At 33.8% G+C, this 16,020-nt stretch overlaps 1 long non-coding RNA gene across 1 annotated transcript; it reads right to left on the bottom strand.

The window, feature by feature from the left end:
* Positions 1 to 228: 228 nt before the first annotated feature.
* On the bottom strand, positions 229 to 14,226 carry LOC147874190 (uncharacterized). Its single transcript, XR_015534473.1, has 2 exons — positions 13,908 to 14,226; positions 229 to 298 (listed from the first exon to the last, which is right to left on the bottom strand). It is a non-coding gene; the product is annotated as an uncharacterized LOC147874190 (long non-coding RNA).
* Positions 14,227 to 16,020: the final 1,794 nt, after the last annotated feature.

The following is a 16,020-nucleotide window of genomic DNA, read 5'->3' as shown; positions in this document are numbered from 1 at the left end:
TTCTGTGTTGTTGCGCTGTGGAGTCTGGTCGATGTTAACCAACGTTTCAGAGGTCATACTGCCTCCGTCATCAGAGTATGAAGATTTCTGTCTTCTGGCTTGTTGCGCTGTGTAGTCTGGTAGATGTTTACCAACGTTTCAGAGGTCATACTGCCTCCGTCATCAGAGTATGAAGATTTCTCTCTTCTGGGTTGTTGCGCTGTGGAATCAGGTCGATGTTAACCAACGTTTCTGAGGTCATACTGCCTCAGTCATCAGAGCGATTCAAGTATGTGTCTACGAAGTACTGAAATAATGTCTGCAATAAAAATAGGTACCGTCAACTAGATAAAATTAAATTTGATTTATGAAATATTAATAATCGTACAAAAGAACAACAAAAGTGTTATAGATCACGTTTATATTATATTCTAACAGAATCTATTAGTTTTAAAGACAAAAATGTATTAGAGTTTTAGGATAATATAGTCCGTTAAATTCATATATTTTTTTTAAAAATCAACCAAACTAGGGAAATTGAAGCAGCATCAAAAATTAAGTGTAGGCTTACGTCTAGTGAACCGAGTTTTGATGAAAGTGGCCCCGTAGTTGGGATTTTGGTTTTGTAAGTCTTTATTCGAAGGACGCCTAGGAATGACTTCTCAATTTTTACAAATTCACTTTCTCAGATACATTAACAGAAATATGACAAGACAAAAGAGAGATTAAAATTTATAACGCAAAAGCTAGTAGCACATCAGCCCAATTCAAAATCCTTGATTTTCGCTCTACTATCGAATGGGACATGAATAATTTTACTTCTAGTCTCCTTCAAAATATTATAAATATTTCCTTTGGTATCTTCTGAAGCCAGTATCATTCAGAATACGAAAAATACGTCTGTCAATAAAAGCGACAAATTTATATATACATGGACCTGCATAGAAAATACGTTAGTAGGAAATTTTATACATTAATTCTTCATACTACAGGCTACGTGACGTGTTCTGCTTGAAACGGTTAGCGTAGTTTATCATAATACCAATAATGCATCAATATTTCATAATGTTCTCTATAGAAACACGTATTTTACATTAACCTCTGCACAGTTTTTGTTTTGGTATTATTGGTCGCTACTTTGCAGTCGATGGCGTGGCTGATGGTATCATTTCTCTGTGCTGTCATCTGCTAATGGATCGCACACATAAATATGTAGCCGTACTCCGTAATTATAATGGATTGCTTTGTCTGCTCTAGAAATTTCTTGGAAACAGAGAAACTACGTGGAAAAAATATGATAGGAAGTTATAATTAAATATTATTTTCAGGTACCACAAAAAACAATTTTGAAATCAAGTTGGATTTGATTATGTAAGGGCACGCCTTTTCTTCAAACTGAGCACTACGTGCGACAAAACTGCAGAAAATACAGAATTGGCACTGTTAATTTTTCTTTAATTTTATGACATTTCATAATCTGTATAGCATCTAATGACGAATTACAAGATGAATTTTAATGTGTTGGAGAATAAGGTCGTGCTATATTTTAAAGTATATACGTAACAGAATTGAAACAGAACCACAAATTATCTTAGAGTAGACAATATTTATTGCTTTTCTACAATTTTTCTAACTGAAGAATTAAAATTTTAATAGGTTTTTGTTGAAAAAGATGTCAGGAAATATGGTTAATTATTTGTTTACTAAAGTTAAATAACCATACCTTTATATTATAAAACAATTTTATTATGAAGTCAACTTGAAATGGATCCTGGATGTTTGTGTATTAAAATAAATTCTCCAGTACGCTATAAATTCACAAAAAAAGAGAAGTGAAATCTGCTAGAGACGTAAAGAATAATGTAAGAAAGTATAATATGCGAATTAATATCATAATGGGTTCGGGGTAATGCCCAGAAAGTAAAGTTATTTAGTGACTGTGCCGCTAAGACTAGACAAAGCAGTATTCTCGCATAGCGTACCGTTCGGCCGGAACAGCCGCGAAATATTCTAACTGAACTAAACATGCGTGAGTCTCTAATAGTATACGCACCTTGCTTCAAAAATTACCCTCCAGGATTCCTAATTCCTTATGACATAAAAAATATTGTCACAGTGTTTGAAACTTTTTACGCAGAATAAATTCTTTCATATATCATCAGCTACCTCAAACGAATCTTAAAGGCGACTGTGAATGATATTTAAGTCTCGATTGCAGGCTAAGGAAATATTAGGCCGTATGAAATGATTTATATCAATATACTAATTCAATATATGAATAATAAATTTAATTTAAAACTATTCACAATGTTAGTCACTGATAATTGCTGATCGTGATTCAACGTCTCGAAGTTTCTCGTAAATTTATCTCGAAAACCTAATTTATATAAAGACTGAAATATTACAAGAGTCGATAATTTTTACACCTCCTAATAGGCTTGGCCCGCTGGAGAATTTATAACATTCCGAAACGTCTGTTAGACGTTTATTAGGACTCCTTTGTTACCCTCCTCGAAGAGAATTGTTCAAACTCACGATCCCCAGTGCTTGACTGATCATGACCCACGCCTAAGACACAATCCTATTAAGATAAAAGAACTCTGAACTGATATTTCGATTTCCTTCGAGTTTCAAGCTGAAATTCCAGATTTGTGGCTAATAAAAGGAAATTAATTAATTAATTAATTAACAAGAGCAAATGTAACGTGCAGTTAAAATTATCCAGCACTTTATTGAATAATATATTTAGGAATAAGCGTTACAATTTTGTTCAAAGTAAGGAAAGTGATGAATTTCACGAACAGAATTGTTGGTAGAACTGTGGGCATTGGCTATGATGAATTAGTGATATTTCAGCTTTGCAACAGTGTTAGTTTTCTCTGCCTATTTTCTGTGGCGAAGAATTTTCTCGTCAAGGTTAAGTTCTCATATAACAAATTACGGTGATTTATGGGACAGAGGTCAATGACATCGGCTGACAAAACTTAGGAGGTAAATTTTAATATCCTACTGCAGTTGGTAATGGTCAGTGAAAATTATGTAACTTAAAGGTGGATAGAGGGGATCTAATGTTTTTCTGTCAAATTTTTAAACTACATTTAACACAATAATTTAGGTACAACTTTGATTAAAAAAATACTAGAATTCAAATCAAAAATTTGTGACTTAATTTTTCTTTATTAAAATTGTGCCATTTGATTTTAGTATATTTTATCAACAATATGTTATCAAGTTTAAGGTTTACATGCGTCATGTTTGTGTTTTATGATTAAAATATATAATAAAATTCAGGTCAATACACAAACTTTATTTAGATGTTAAAATTTAAAATTTAAATGTTAAAATTTAAAATTTAAATTTGCGCCATTCATCATTATAACGATGTTACAATAGAGCGCCTTTATTCACTTTACTACACGTTTCGATGCAAAGCATCATCTTCAGGTGTTGTCTTTTAAGGCGCTCTATTGTAACATCGTTATAATGATGAATGGCGCAAATTTAAATTTTAAATTTTAACATTTAAATTTTAAATTTTAACATCTAAATAAAGTTTGTGTATTGACCTGAATTTTATTATATATTTTAAATATGTTATCAACATACATTTTACCTTAACTACTTTCAACAAAATGCATCGATTTTATAAAATAATATTTTATTTACTAAAGAAATCTTATTGTTAATACCTAAGGAAATTTTTTTAAGCTCGGTAAATATTTTCTTAGCATACCTACCAAACATTTTGAAGACAATACATACACGTTTCATATTCGTTTTAAATTACCTTATTTTAGATGACAAGGAAGCCAAATTTGAACAAAAAGTATTATAAATGGACAAATAAGTCTATGATACAAGATACAATTTCAGTAATGGAAGTATCACTGTCTATAAGGGCAAAGTCCCAGTTATTTTGTATGCTATTTACTACAATGCAAAATAAAGTAACAGATGCTAAATTTGTTTCAGCTGAATTACGTACTCACTTGAGAGATCAAGATACTATTTTGGTAAATGAGCTTCTACGTTTGGAAAGGATTTTTTGGGTCAAACTGCTGACCAGTTTGGGCTGGCGGCGTATTCGTTGGCGGTAAAGAAACTCAATCTGACTTCCATGGGACGACGAGAAGAAATTTGCTGGATTCGACTGGTTTCTCGCATTTATGAAGAATAAAAATATGTGTCTTAAAACCTGAGGGGCTTTTTCGTCCAAGAACGGAGGGACTGAACAAAGGTGAAGTAGCAGTCTATTTTAACTTGTTAGCTACTATGTTGGAAGAACATGATATCTTAGATAAGCCCCAAAAGTAGGATTTCAGGTTTAGACGGCGGTGAGTCCGAAGATGACTGTCTTCTGGTTCTCCTATAATAATTTTTAAGGGGACCAGATAAAGGTCAGAGTTTCAAGATGGGCTCCCTCCAGGAAGCGTTGTTAGAATTATTTATACAGAGTGGATCAATGAAGATTTCTTCCTTCATTGGGCTAAAATATTTCCAGAAATTTCAATCTGAAGGCAAAGTATTGCTAAATTTATTTAATCATGAATGCCACAGCAGTTATGAAACTGTGCGATTAAAGTGTTTTAAATTTTAAGTGTGTTTGAGGTTCAGAAAGCTGTTTACTGCCTTTAACAACAACACGACGACATCAACAAGAGTAATAATAATAATGTAATTCACTATAATTCTCTATTATTAATGTTCTGTCTGAACAGCAGTATGATCACCTACAGATGCAACACAAAAATAACAACAAATAAAACAATGTAAAGTATAAAATCATAAAACGTTGCGTAACTAATTAATGCAAAAAATCTGATGTAAGAACAGCACATTATTTGTGAAATACATACTTCCATTTGACGAGCATCTAGCAGAAGGACGCGTTTTACGTAATCAACCGACATTAAACAATGAAAAGTCTCTAAAAATGAGAGTAATAACACGAAAACTAAAAGCATCATAGAGTGAGGTAGAAAATTATGAGCCACTATATCCATTACAAAGGAAAAGTGCATAAAAGGTCTACATAAAGTATGAAAATTTAAGGAATCTAAATAATTTCATAGACCAACTGTGACAACTTCGAGAAAAAAACAAACAAATGTAACAAAGGGCTAAAATATCCCACTGAATGCTTTCAAGAGCGCTGAATTTGTAATGTCAATAACACTCCACAAAACAGACGCTTGTTCAAAGGAAAATTTTGTGAGACGAAAAATCTTTACGCAATTAGCAGAAGAAGATAATTTAGAAAATTCAATAACATCACACAAGTCATTAACAGAATATTAAATTGCTTATTCCTTGTTACAGATCATTTTTAGAAGAAATATATTATGTAAGATTTGAGGTTTCCACAGCGGTGAGTATGAAGATTTCTGTCTTCTGGGTTGTTGCGCTGTGTAGTCTGGTAGGTGTTTACCAACGTTTCAGAGGTCATACTGCCTCCGAAATGTTAGTTAACATCTACCAGACTACACAGCGCAACAACCCAGAAGACAGAAATCTTCATACTCTGATGACGGAGGCAGTATGACCTCTGAAACGTTGGTAAACATCGACCAGACTACACAGCGCAACAACCCAGAAGACTGAAATCTTCATACTCTGATGACGGAAGCAGCAAGACCTCTGAAACGTTGGTAAACATCGACCAGACTACACAGCGCAACAACCCAGAAGACAGAAATCTTCATACTCTGATGACGGAAGCAGCAAGACCTCTGAAACGTTGGTAAACATCGACCAGACTACACAGCGCAACAACCCAGAAGACAGAAATCTTCAGGAATATATTACTATTCAAACAATGACAGAGCCCCAGAATAACAGACGAGACAGCCTGTTTGTTACGTAACTATGGAACCAATTTACGCAATCAGCAGACAGTCCGTAGGTTATAATCATTAAGTTCAAGGCATAGAGAACAAGGCCAAAGCATATATTAAATGGATAGAAGTGGCATCAACTTGTTGAGGACATACTAAGGGAACAATAGAAGCAATGCAGGCAACGTCAGATTTGGATTAGTGAAACAATGTTGAGGGAAATATCAATTTTGACTTAAAATGAGTAGCATCTTAAGGTGTGACAGATATTAAAATGATGTGGAAAAATTATTAGTAATATAAATTGGTGTTGGAGGACCTCACAAAGCAACTGCTGTCTTCAAAGACTTGAAAAAACAGCTGATTACTTGCATAAAGTAAAATCCTTTCTCTGATAAGGTTAAAAATAAACTTAAGAACATAAAAAATTTCTTCAGAACAACACTTCATAACAAAAGGTAGGTATGTCCTATATCATAAAGTCCAACAGATATCGATAGCCTATCGATAACCTCAAGCGTTTTAAGACATGTGGACTATAATAACAGCAACAACAAATTGGATGCAGTTACAAAATCAATCCACAGACATCTTTGAATGAAACTGTAACAAAAAATGAATTTAAAAAGCCTGATTTTTCTTGAGAAACTGATTCTTTGTGTCAAAATCAAGAAATTCCACTCTGTTTATGGAACTCGAAAGTCCATTGTAATGTTGAATCAGACTCTCGTTGTCACAATATTTATTTAATTTTCTCTGAATTAATAATAAACTAAGATAAACGAATCATGTTGACAGTAATAAGTAATACATTATTCTTATAGACGAACAATTTCTACAGAGACAAGTTTCATTGTAGCAGCTTTGAGTGTAAAGCCGCCACATGTGTGTGTTCTGTTGACTTCCTATCAATTGCTTTTATGGCAATGGATATTTCCAGTTTAAGGGCTGAGAATCCCAGTTCCCATTGCTGTCGTGAAATAACTGTGGCGCTGCTGTACTAAAATGCCTTTCGGTGTAGCGGAATTATTTGCTTTTCTTTGATGCCATTGTTAAAATTATTTGAAGGAGAGAAACAATTTTATTTTAAGACGCTCTATATGACATTTTAAATTAAGATAGAAACTAAGTCAGAGTAACTCAGTACAAAAACTTCTTGAAAAATATTTACGGAAATCTCTCATAGAAAACAATTTTTAAATCGTTGATACGCCCAAATAAGTTATTTAAGTTTATTAAAACGTATTTTACTAAATAATATTCTATTAGTAACTACAAGAGCTGCATCATTTCACATTAACATACTACAAATTACATTTCGCCTCATTGTTGTAGAAGGATGATTCCCTGCCAAAATCCTGTATGCACTCCTTGCCTTCCCCCTCCATGCGTGCTACATGTCTAGCCAATACAAACCTCCTAGATTTCACTATCCTCACTGTGCTAGGTGACACATACAATTCACGGAGCTTCTCGTTATGCAATATTCTAAATCCCACTTATTTCATCCCTCCTAGGTCTATGTTCTTACATCAAGGTAAGATACTATGTTTCTCAACCATACAAGACAGCAGGCAAAATTATTGTTTTATATATCCTGAATTTCAGCCTTTTTGACACCAAACGGGGTGATAACAATTTTAGAATTGAATAAAAACATCACCTAATCTAAAATTGTGAATTAAAAATGAATATATTGTTTATTATATCAGCTCATATATTCCAGACAGATCAGCTGCGGACAAAGCATTGTTCTGTAAATAGATGTGGTGTTCCCCTACAATTAGTAAAATTTAATGCGAGATACAGATAGGTTATATACGTATTTACCACTCCTCTATAAAGAGTTAAAATCTCAAGACAATCTAGGCATACAGATGCGACAAATTTCTATTATTAATCAGAACTTAGAGCGATATATTCGTGTTTGCTTTAAAATCACAGTTACGATTATGGTAATGGCTGAGGCTATAATTATTCTTCGTGCGTGTAAAGTACGGCCTCCGTGGGAAGAGTAGAATGTGCCCAGAAAAATGGTCTGTTCTAGTAAGGATGATGTTAAATAAGTAATTTAGAATCCAGAATATAATCTACGAGGTGCGATCGAAAAGTTTCAAGACTACGCGTATAAAAACCCGTACACTTATCTCAGGTATTAAATTCATCCATCACCCTCGAAGTAGTTCCCCTGGGAGTGAACACAACGATTCCAGCGCCGCTGCCAAGCCTGGAAGCATCCCTGGAAATCTTTCTTTGTCAGCCTGTCAAGCACCATCTGCGATTCTGCCTGAATCTCTTCTATCGTCTCAAATCTCCTTCCCTTTAGCTGAATTTTCATCTTTGGGAAGAGGAAGAAGTCACACGGAGCTTAGAAAGGAAGTTGGGGTCGGTTCTTGCAAGATCTTTGAGCTCCTGACAAACGAGAATTCGATTCTGCTTCTGGTCCTCAGACAGGAGCCTTGGCACACGCCATTCCGAAATCGCAGGAGGGTCGGTGTAATGCACTACCAAAACGCCCGTAAGTAAGAAACAAATGCTAATTCGATGATGCCGGCTGGCACACTGATTCACTATGAATGTAGGCCCAACCCCTTAGCGGCAGAAGCTCGTACTACATCCGGTTCGCCCTCTATTGACACAGTCTTGAAACTTTCCGATCGCACCTCGTAGAGAGTCCTACATATAAATAAAACGGTGTATGGTTTAAGTGAAGGCATGTGTTTCTTTATGTTTGACTGACAGTAATGACATATTAGAACGTTATTGTAGTTTACAAGTGCAGCTACCATTAGACAGCTTTTAGAAGTCCTAACATGAGCTGCAGTAACGCTGAAATTGTTCATGCTGACATATTTAAGTTACGGAATGTGAAAGGACCACGTGATGAAGGATAGAAGGTGACAAAGATGGAGGAAGAATACGGGCAATGAACTGATGAACGAAAAAAAAATCATTCCCCGTCGAAGTTTAATAAGGCGTTTCCCTATATTGTATAATGAGGAAATCTGTTATTTATGCAAGTCAACTAGTGTCGCTAGAAATGTGAAATTAAGAAGTTTTCAGCTGAGATCGGATTGGAGATACAGAAAATGTATAGAAACTGTTGCAGCCAATACCATTTCGAAAGCGACCACTTGGAAGACCAAAAATTAGATGTGATATTTACGTTAAGATGGATTTCAAGTAAAGAGATTTTAAGGATGGAGGCAGTAGGTACTAACTCGGTACCGAGTTCAAAGGTGAGCTTTGGAATTCGGGTGTTGAAACTTTCGGTTATGCTACTAAGTAATTATTAACTTAAAATATAAGATATTTACCCTATAACTACTAACGAAGCCCATTGAAATTCAACGTGAAATAATTCTTTCGCGTCTTTATTTCACACCCTATTTGTTTCCTCTCTTTACGCCGTGTGTAATCACATCTTTGTTCCTTTTAAGCGTATTACTTCCCCTCTCTCCCATCCAAGTAGTTTTGAGTTGTCATGTTTTAACTACTTCTAAAAGTTTCCTAATGGTAGAAGCATTTATGAACTAGAATATTATGGCATCTGACTTTGCGGCTAAGAAATTTTTATGCTAACCGTGTTACAAAAACATTTTCCTTATTAACCCCTAATCTGTAAACGCTAGCAATCACCATCCAACTTACTAAAGATTGTTACTTACTAATAAAGCATCTAAATATTCTTAACGCGTTAATAATGTCACGACTTTACATTAACTGACGCCTGTAATTACACGTCTATAAGCTTATTATAGATACATGTCTTCTGTTCATTATTAACTCTGCAAAGTTGTGTTCCAGGAAGTTTATGCAAAGTTTCGTAGTTCTTTTAATTAAGAAAGATTTTTCATCTTAACAGATTATATAACGTAGAACATTAAAAAATAATCATTATACAACTCTTATGGTGTTCTAGATTGGAACCAGGAAAATTATTTGCCTAAAGGAAGAAACACAATGCAGCCTACATATTGGGATTTGAAATTCTCGCTGCATTTATGATCTGCGTTGTTATTCCGTTTACTCATATAAAATGAAGAGGGATATTTTCCTCCGTAATATTGGTAACAATCTCCAAGACTACATGACATCGCAACTCATAACTCCATAATCGACAGGGTAATTACAAATTGCATGCTGATCTTGAAGTATTGTTAACAATTATCTCGAAGAATGGAATTTGTGTATATGAAAACACAAAAATGAAATTTGGTTAAACTTACAAGGTCATGAAACCTTAAACAGCGGACAGAAATGCTTGAAATTTAACCCTCAATAACGTATAAAATAACGGAGGACAAAAATAGCTGTCTTTCTGGGTTGGAGACGTGTAGTCTGGTAGAAACTGGCCAAAGATTCAGAGGTCCTTGATGCCCCATAATTACATCGGAGAGAGGTCTGGTGTCTAAACAAGTAAACTTCGCAATTACAAGAACAGGTCCTGTTCGAAGGACGGATGTTTCCCATAGTCTCATGTACAAAAATGTTACATTCGTGATGATGATATCAATTTCGCATCTTCTAACCTCTAATTTAATAAGTAAGGAACTGTGGGAGAATTTAAGGAATTCTGGCTGACATATTAATCTTCGATATTTAAAATTACGAAGATAATGAACACTCACAAGCAAAAGGTTATGAAATATCAATATTGGTCTCATAATTTATATATAATTCCACCTAAAATCACCCTCTCTTGCTTAGAGTGAAGTCACAATCCAAAGGTTTACAATTTGCGTTTCGCGGACTTATTTTGTGGGCCAGACGTAAATTATTATAACACTATATCGCCCTGCTTGATAAAATGAAATTACTGCGTAATATTTACAAAATTCTAAATCAATATTTAATAAGGTCATAAATAAATCTGGTAAATACAGTTATTGATTTATACGTAAACTTGTTTACCCAGCATTTTAAATAAATTTATATTAAATTTTAAATAAATATCGATGACCACCTTTTAGTCGATAAATGCAAGTGTGTCGCCAGGCATTGAAACATTATAATCTAAAGAGTAAAGTTTAGAAAGTTGTAAAGAAATTCAGATTTAATTCATGCATATTTAGGCGAAAACGATGCTTCTGTTCCAGAATGACTTACATAAAAAAATATTTCTCCAATCAAAGGAAAGTCAGGAGATAGTGTGTTTGTAACTTATTATGAAAATTAAGTTTATAAAGAAATGTATGTTAAAGAAGTGTTGGTGCTGACTACCACGGGGAAATTTCTTAATTTTTCTGACAGAAAATTTAAAACTAACGTCCCATTAATTTACTTGATGACGTAAAGAGTCAACTGATTATAACTTCAATAGAAAAAGAGATAACGTAATTTTGCACCGGAGTTTTAAGTAAAACATTTAATTTTTATGAAAGCGCGTTATTAGAGGCATAGCATACATGTATACATTTCACTCAAATATATTCTGTTATATCCTCTTAAGATATTTAACTTATGATATTTTACAGGAAATATTGCGAATTTAAGTAGCATTAAATATTAATAGTTATGTTGTTGTAATTTAAGTGCTTAACCAATGAGAGTTTGAGTTTCTTAGATTGTAAAAATATATAGGTTTTTACCCAGGATATATCGATTCAGTAGGTTTGATAATGTGTAATAGGCCTAAATAACAACGATTAGGATAAGAGCACTTAGACACGAGTTTAATGATCTAGTCAAAATGGGCATCTATATTTTTGTTGTCAAAAGACTTTTCAAATTCCTTATAAACTAATTCAGATTTGGCTATAATATTAGTTACATTTCACATACGCATACATTGAAATCAGCAACTAGATGATGGAAATAATGGGTTTCATTAAAATGGTCAGATAAACTAAAGAATAATTTGCAAATATTAGTATTGTTATTATGTTTGAGAAATATAATTTCATGTTAAAATTTTCCATACTCTAAAATACGAACAATGCTCACGGGAATTTAAGCATCAACGGCCTTTAATTTCAAAACACTGCTTTACTAACAAGACAAGCGTGTGGAGAGATTCTAACTAAAATTAAAAACCTTGCATCAAAGTACAAGGACGACGGACTCCTTCAAGAACTTTTAAGGACATCTGCAATATTGCATTACACTGTCTGTAATACTAACTATAGATTTAAATATTATATTAATAAATATATTTTATCCACAATAAATAATACTGTCTGCCTTATCAACAAAGGAGATTTGAATTGTCTTCATGTCGGTTTACAGTTTGCTTATCTGTACATTGTATAAGCTATGAAGATGAACGAAAATTTTTCCAAGTAAATTCTAAATCATATATAATGTTTGTTTTTTATATGCGATTACAAGAAAGGTCATTAATGCCACTACAATCGATGGATGGCACTAGTTTGTTATAAACACGTTTAGAATTAACGTCACACAGGGTAAAAACAAATTATCTCAGCAGTTCAAAATAACAAAAACATAACGGTAAACAAAAAATTAAACTTACTTTATTTGACGCAGAAATTCTGAGAATGTTTTGGTGCACTATTGGATTTCAATGTCTTTGATTCCGCACACACGAAAGTGATGTACTTTCTAGAAATTCAAAACTATTTTTTTATATGAAGAATTTATTTTCTGAAACTTCCTCATTGAATAGTGGTCACAGCTTTTTGTGGAATGGAACTCGATTAAACAAAACGTTTACTCTGGTTCATTCGCCAGTTTACTGACATGCAGTAGTTGCGCTCCTAGTGTTCGTCGCTGGAGTTACGTTACATCTCCCGCATGATATAAGAATTGTTTAAATCACGTGGTTGGTTCCATTTTACAGAGCCCTTGAACTCAATTTTGCGGAAATAGTCTACGTGTGTATCTTTAAATAAATCCATATTCCGTGATAAAAACTAATTTCACATATTCGTATCAAATATTGTACACATTCTAAAAAGGAAACAATTCACTTAAAGAAAAGACTTTTTAAGCTTTCATAAATTTACATAAAGCTAAAAAAAGAAATTCATAGTTCGCATTCCGATACAACGCAATTTCGTAGCCTTCGTAATTCTGATGAAAAAACTTGTATTTTTACATTCTTCGAAACTTTGGTTGTCCACCGAATATTCTCTTCACTTCGCTTCCAATGTCAACTTCCTTTCGGAATCCAGCATCGGCTGAAATGATCTTGCTCATTCCCGCAATTATTCTTAAAATCCAAACAACTTTTTACAACTACACCAACTTATCATGAACGTGTAGCTAATACTTGCCAAATTGCAAGGTTCCGCAGTTAGAATTCCATCCACAATAACACGCAGAACATGAAACATACAAGCTATATTTAAATTAATATACTACAATTAAATAGGAGAAGAGTCTACTATTAATGTTAATGAATAGTCTTATAGCAGTGTTTTTCTTCAACGTGATCACTTCAAAGATCGGTGATGGAGTTCACAATTGTATCGACTGAAATGTGTTCTTTTACGTGTAATTATAATACAGATTTATCGACTGCTTCGGCGCATTAACTGTGTTGCAAAAACATATGGAATCGAATATTGGAAGCTAGCCTATTTGTCTGCTGAAACAGCCTAAAACATTAACATGTTTACAAATCTCTCTGCTTTTAATGTGTTTAAGGCGTCATCAATAAATAATATTTATTACACTACAATTAAATGAACATCTGTCTGTCTGTACTATAATACACAAACTGAATATAACAAATATCAAAACTCGTCATTGGAAATTTGTCCAGAATCAATTAGACCCAACTCACCACTTTTATATACAGAATGTTACAAAAATTTAAAGATTTTTGTCTTCTGGGTTGTTGCGCTGTGTCGTCTGGTCGATATTAACCAACGTTTCAGAGGCCATACTGCCTCCGTCATCGCTCTGATGACGGAGGCAGTATGACCTCTGAAACGTTGGTAAACATCGACCAGACGACACAGCGCAACAACCCAGAAGACAGAAATCTTCATACTAAGAATCGCCCTGATGACGGAGGCAGTATGACCTCTGAAACGTCGGTAAACATCGACCAGACTAGACAGCGCAACAACCCAGAAGACATAAATCTTCATATTCACCGCTGTGAAAACTTCAAATCATACTTACAAAAATATAACCGCGCATTCAAGAATCCATTATCCCCACTCTTTGCCAACTGTAAGGAGGTGAGGACGTGTGGTATCAACAAGACGGGGCACCCGACATCACCATCCTGATGTCAGGGTCTATCTCGGCAAAAGATTTCCCGACCTGTGGATATATAGGACGCAGAGGATCTGTTGACTACCCCCTACGATCGTCAGATTTAACCCCAGATGACTTCTTCTTGTGGGGTTACCGAAGAACGCGGTGTCCAGCACAAGGCAAGCAAAACCTCAAGAGCTCCGACAGAAATTGAACGGTCTTGCGCAGTCCCTGCAGCAAGTTTGGTGGTTAATTGTCAGTCGGTGGCTCACCGCTGTCGACTGTGCAACGAAGCTGGCGGTGGTCATTTTAAATACTAGATACTGCACTAGATTCGCTAAATCACAAAGTGCCAATGCTGGCGTATGTAATGGTATAGTTTTTTAAAATGAATTTATTTCATTCATTAAATGTGTGTGTACATCTTTTCGGGACACTTGTGTTGTAATAAGCAGTGCAAAATTATACCCCCATCTAATTCCACATATTTTAAGAGGCCGAGTTTATTTATGACCTCTACCAATATTTTCATGGACTTTTTGTTTCTGTAGTGGTTGTGGTCTAGCGGTTAGAACGCTGGCCTTGTAATCCTGGAGTCTCGGATTCGATTCCCGTCTGTGCTCAAATTTATAACTTGTGTTGGGCAAGGCCGTGGTCTAGGCAACACGGAGTTTTCCTTCGTGGCATCCCAACAATTACTCCATTCACACACAGAAGAAGGCAACCACTTCTGGATCATCTGCCAAGAACGTATATGAACAGGTCCCAGTCCGAGAAAAGGATGGAAGGATCCTGTTTATATGGACCTGTCGTCAGACAGAACACTAAATAAATAATAATAAATAAATAGTGTTTATAATAATATTTCGAAAAATGTGTCTATATTGCATTTATACAATAAATGTTGTAAAGTACAAAAACAGCATACGTAATTTGGAGCACCGTGTTGTGAAATATGGATAAGTTCACGACCCTACAGACTATTGACGAGTCGAAGGATTCTGGATTTATGGACTCGATACGTTGAATCTGTGTTCAGAGAGTCACAGGATGCAAGAAGTTGATCCGATTTGTATGCACGCTTCTCACTTCGTGTACAGTTAAGAGGATGATTAAGAATATCGAAAAAGAAGAATTAGTAGATCCACACAAAATGTAGTATTAGACAAAAATAAAATATGTGAAACAATAAAAATGCAGGACGCAAAGACGAAGATTTACACAGACATAAATATAATAGATATTAATATAATATCTTATTTTAAGCCTTATTTTCTACATAAAATCAGTTTGTACGGCATTACAAACTATTTGGACACAGAAAAAATAATAAATAGTCATCCATCATAATTCTACAATGTTAATATCTTTTTGTTACCATAGTTTATATTTTTTGCCTGTCGTGATAATTAGGTTTATCTATTTAACATACGCCTATTAAAAACATCCTTAATAAAACTCATCTAACATGTGATATTTACCTCATTAATTATCAAAACATTTGTCAAGATTATTCTTCGATACTATCGAACGTTAAGAACAGAAAACATAAAGTGAGGTAGAAATCTGGATTCGTGCGAAGAAGCACGAAAAATTTCTTGTTTACATACATTTAGATAAAGTTTTTGAATTTCGTGATCTTCATATAACGCATTGTACATATTACTTAAAATTAAGAATGTATGAGATGATATTGTTGCGTCATATTGTGATGATTATAATTGTTTATTTAAACACCTGAAGATGGTTCATTGAAAACCGAAACATGTCGTGAAAAAGATAATGCTCTAATTATAAATCGAACATTTCGATAGAAAGAGCATCATTTTAATATATTTTAATATATTTTAAATATTTTAAATATTAAATGTTAATTATAGTAATAATATTTTAATATTTTAAATAATAAATGTTAATTATAGTAATAATATTTTGATATTTTAATATTTAATAAAATATTTTATTGTGATTAGACGGTTAAAATAAACAATTAAGAATGTATGTAAATATGAAAGTAAAATTTATAAAAAATTAT

Source organism: Zootermopsis nevadensis, unplaced genomic scaffold, assembly GCF_977971745.1.
Source record: "Zootermopsis nevadensis isolate Lab colony 2312 unplaced genomic scaffold, Znev_1.0 Znev_ptg000010l, whole genome shotgun sequence".
Taxonomy (NCBI): Eukaryota; Metazoa; Arthropoda; class Insecta; order Blattodea; family Termopsidae; genus Zootermopsis; species Zootermopsis nevadensis.
The sequence above is the reverse complement of the archived record's forward strand: the minus strand, read 5'-3'. Positions and strand labels throughout refer to the sequence as shown.